This window comes from Eurypyga helias, unplaced genomic scaffold (assembly GCF_000690775.1).
Source record: "Eurypyga helias isolate BGI_N326 unplaced genomic scaffold, ASM69077v1 scaffold13356, whole genome shotgun sequence".
Taxonomy (NCBI): domain Eukaryota; kingdom Metazoa; phylum Chordata; class Aves; order Eurypygiformes; family Eurypygidae; genus Eurypyga; species Eurypyga helias.
The window spans coordinates 20,074-25,058 of NW_010256268.1; the positions used below are offsets into that span (position 1 = coordinate 20,074).

Here is a 4,985-nt window from a genome sequence, read left to right on the forward strand (position 1 = left end):
ATGCGCAGAGGGCTGGAGCCCCTCTGCTATGGGGACAGGCTGAGAGAGTTGGGCTTGTTCAGCCTGGAGAAGAGAAGGCTCCGGGGAGACCTTATTGCAGCCTTCCAGTGCCTGAAGGGGCTACAAGGAAGCTGGGGGGGACTTTTTACAAGGACCTGTAGTGACAGGACAATGGGCAATGGCTATAAATTGAAAGAGGGAGATTTAGATTGGACATTGGGAAGAAATTCTTCCCAGATAGGCTGGTGAGGCACTGGGACAGGTTGCCCAGAGAAGCTGTGGATGCCCCATCCCTGGAAGTGTCCAAGGCCAGGCTGGATGAGGCTGTGAGCAACCTGGTCTAGCGGAAGGTGTCCCTGCCTATGGCAGGGGGGGTGGAAATGGATGAACTTTATGGTCCTTTCCAACCCAAACCATTCTATGATTCCTACAATAAAACCCAGAGTCACATTATTGCTGAGGTTCGAAGAGGCCTATGAAGATCATCTCATCCAACCCCATTTTCAAAGCACAATCAACTAGAACAGGTTGTTCACATTGTCCAGGTGGGTTTTGAATATGTCCAGGGACGGAGACTGTGTAATGTCTGAGCAACCTGTCCAGGGTTTGGCCACCCTCACACTGAAAAAGATTTTGTTCTTATGTTTAAATAGAATTTCCCTTGTAAATAAATAGATAAATAATCCAGTACAGTAAAGATCAGACAACAACAGCCTCTAAAGTACTGAGTTTTCAACAACTGAAAGGAATTTAAAGGACCCTTTAAAATAAATTTTACTGTAGTGATAGACTCCCTGCTCCAGGCCAAACCTATAATGTTTGACCAAACATGCATTATTACTTATTTTACTTACAGCTGTAGTTAACAATGACTGTAAAATGGCAATTAACATCAGCAACTCATTGAAATAATTATGGCCTTTAAGAAGGAGCACGGGCCTGGGACCCTGGAGACTGGGATTCAATATTCAGCTCAGATCATGCTTACTGATAACTATTGAGTGGTCATGTTGGCTGGAGTTAATGTGCCTTAATTTAGATGTCTACATCTCTCCTAATTATTCCAAGGTGTTGTTATACCAAGGGAGAAAGAGGCATCTCCAGAGTTGTCTCACAGTAGGAGAGATGTCTAACGCAGGGTACACAAACTGACCTTTCTACATGGACTATGCAGCCTTGGTTGACTAGCTCAGTCAGTTGTTAGTCAAAAAGGGTTGTCAGTCATCAAAACAGGCTGCACAGGGAAGTGGTGGAGTGACCAGCCCTGGAGGGATTTAAGAGCCATGTGGATGTGGTGCTTAGGGACATGGTTGAGTGGTGGGCTTGGCAATGCTGGGTTAACTGTTGGATTGACTATGTTAAAGGTCTTTTCCAACCTAAACAATCCTATGATTCTATGAAGATCTTAAAGATCTTTTCCAACCTAAGTGATTCTACGATTTTGTAAAAACACTGTACAAAGCCTAGGTACCAGAACAAATAATTGTAGAGTAAGGTAACTCCTGAGAGTTAGACTAGGGTTGTGCTCAGGGAAGCACATCTCAGCCTTGAACAACATCCCATATGCTGGAATTCTCACTGTCCTCTCTGCAAGAGCATTCCCATTTCTTACCTAACCTGAACAGCACTTCAGCATCAGATTATTTTCTCACAATTTAATGAGACTTAATATTTTATCTCTTCCTCTGGGGCTCGTGTGCTTTTAGAATATGAATAGCTAATGTGTCTTCTTTTTGCCATGGTATTATTGCCAAGACTTGCAATTCAGTCTCTCAAGCCCCTTCACCAATTTTATGTTTGATGTCCTGTTTCCTCCCAAACATGAAAATCAATGACAGAAAGTGTGTGGAAAATATAATTTCACAAGCCATAATAACTGTCTGGTGGTTACGTCCAAGCAGAAGGACAGGTTCCCTTCTCTTGCAGGATAGAAAAAGAAAGCTCCCAGTCTTCCTGTTGTTTTCTAGTTGTAAGCAGTGAGATGCAGACTTCAAAAAAAGCCAGGGAATATTCTGCCACTGATTGAAATGGGGCCAATTTTTCACTCAGCACATTCAGCAGCAACACCTGCATGCCTGCAGATCAGGATCTGATCCCTTCACATCAGAAATAATTTTTATGTATTCCTTAAAAATAAGCAAATCTGAGTAGTGCATGGACCTCATCCTGGGACACGCTGAGAGACCTAAAGGTTGCTAAACACCTAAGAGGGGACTGACTGTTTGGAGATAATTTAGCACTAGTAAAAAATGCCGTATTGATTGCCCTAAAGACAGGTGCCCTCTGTATAGTCCAGGCAGTGACATGCTGTTGAGAGGATGGGATTCCTGCAGCAGTGTGGGAAAGCTCTAAGCTGAGCAAACTGAGATGAACTATTATGCCAGCTCCACAGCACTGCACTGCCCTCTCAGAATGGATGTTGCGTTAAACCAAATCAATGTGAGAAAAATGATTTATTTAACCCTTAGGAAAGATTCTGTTGTATTTACAACTACACGAATGCTTTTAACATTGAAGCTTTACAAAGTACTGATTTCCCAAGTAAAGATGAATTTCTACAGTTATTAATTCAAAGAGATTAACTTGCAAGATATTAGGAAGAAAAGCTATGTTAGAGGTATAAAGGCTGCTAAAGAGTTGATGATGCCAGAATTACTAAATGGCAGACTTTTAAGTCACATAACACAGGAGTGTTCCGTATGAAATGATTTGGTTTGTGCAGTATATATAAATTCAATAACACGGCTGGCTCAACTCCATTGATTCCTGAAGTTGTGTCATTAGCACCATCTATTTTCTGCACACACAACGCAGCGGTGATGAGTGCGATTGAAGTATCTATACACAGACACAGGACCTTGTGAGGAAACGTCCTGGGCAAAAAATAGCTTCCTCTGAAAAAATGTCCTTTACAAATAGGAATAGTTCCTAAACTTAGTGAGGGTTTAAAGAGGGATTGTTTTACAGGCTCCATAGAGTTTTCATGGCTATTTTTCTTTCTTCTCTCTGTCTTTTTCCTTTTCTATTTCTGCTTCTTTACCCTCACTTTCTTCCCACTTGTATAAGATCAAGGTGAAAGATCTCACTAAAGGAATAAAAAAGAAAGAAGAACAGGAAAGCAATGAAGGAAAAGAACTATACAGGTGGCAAAAACCTACTAAAAATATTTCATTTACTAAATCATAGGATTTTTATAAACTTTTTAAGTGAGCAAGAAAGATTTATTGCTTTAGAAGTATATGGACCAGAAGTAAATCTATGGACAAATGACAAGCAGTAGGCAGATCCACTGAGACTTGTGGGTTCTTTTCTGCTTCTGTTTCATGGTACTCGTCACATAGACTCAGCAGTTTTGTTGCTTTGCACACAGTGGTGCTTAATGTAAGCTTTAGAGAGAAGACCCTCTCTTACTGTGGGCTTTTATAGCAGCAAACTCAACGGGCCTGAGGTTGCAAGTGTTGTTCTAATGCAAACAGTAAATAAAAAAGAATGAGAAGATGATGGGATTTTAATGTATTCCACTAAAAAGTTGATGGTATAGACTTTAGAATAAAAAATTTTGATACGCTTTGATGCTATACACTTTAGAATAAAAAAATTACCAGAATTTTTTTTTCTGGTAATTCTGTGATTCTGTCTTGTTTTTTCACACTCCTCTTATTTGCCCAAGACCAGTACTATTATTTCAGTACCTGTCAATGCCCTAATGGTACTAATCTCTAAAAACCCCATTTCACAAACTCGGGGCTTGGGGTCTGAAGGGGTCCTGATTTGTCGTTCCTTTGCTATAGTAATATTTAGAGAATGAGGTACTTTTCTTCATGCTCTGTTATGCCAGGCATGTGAGACAACTGCAGAACTGTCATCACAGCTCCTCTGAGATTTGTTCTCTTCCATACTCGGTTGCCAGATAAAGGGCTGATGATTAAGTGACACAGTGAGGTCAGGGTGCATCTCAAAGGCAAGAAAGTGCTCAGCCCATCATGGGTGCTAGCCAACATCTTGGTAGCCCATTGCATGGTCATGTCTTACTGATGAGTCCTCACATGCTCCAGAGATGTTCTTCTGATGTACTGGTCTGAGGAAGAAGGAATATCCTACCTGGATGGTGGACACCCCTGACAGCCTTGATAACTTCAGTCTTACAAATAAGAGATGGAAGAAGAAGGTTGGAAGAGGGGTTCAGGCTGTGTCTAGCCGGTGCTCAACACAAGATTGATTTCTGCTCCTTTAGATTGTAGGTAAACATTGTACTTGGGTAAAAGTGAGTTTCTGCCACATCTAGCCCTGCTCCCTGTTACTAGCTGCAGCTGACACGAAGGACTTGGTGTATAATCCAGAAACAGGTCACGTGGTGGGAATGAAGAGGCAATGTGCAAGCCTTGGTTCTCATGGAGAAACAGAGTCCTTCTCAAACACTTCCCACACTGAGGGACAATGTCCCACATTGTCCAGCACTGAGGTAATACTTGAGACGGTATTTCAGGTAATATTAGGGGTGTGTATATATAAGTACATTCCAATACCTGAAAGGGCTGACATGATCTTGACAAGTCTGCAAAGAGACTTTTTACAAGGTCCTGTAGTGATAGGACAATGGACAATGGCTTTAAATTGGAAGAGGGGAGATTTAGATTGGACATTGGGAAGAAATTCTTTGCAGATAAGCTAGTGAGGCACTGGGACAGGTTGTCCAGGGAAGCTGTGGATGCCCCATCCCTGGAACTGTCCAAGGCCAGGCTGGATGAGGCTTTGAGCAACCTGGTCTAGGGGAAGGTGTCCCTGCCCATGGCAGGGGGTGGGACTGGATGATCTTTAAGGTCCCTTCCAACCCAAACCATTCTGTGACTCTATGAACTCAAAGTTCTTGTTCCATTCTGAGCAGAACAAGGAAGAGAACTAACGGTCAATCTGGAATATAACATTTACCAGGTAATAATTGCTGTCCCATATAGGAATTAGAAGAATTCAAGAGTATCATTCCT

At 41.9% G+C, this 4,985-nt stretch overlaps 1 protein-coding gene across 1 annotated transcript in view; it reads left to right on the top strand.

The window, feature by feature from the left end:
* Positions 1–4,985, top strand: part of RP1L1 (retinitis pigmentosa 1-like 1) — a 28,281-nt gene that overhangs the window by 14,331 nt on the left and 8,965 nt on the right. The window lies entirely within an intron of this gene.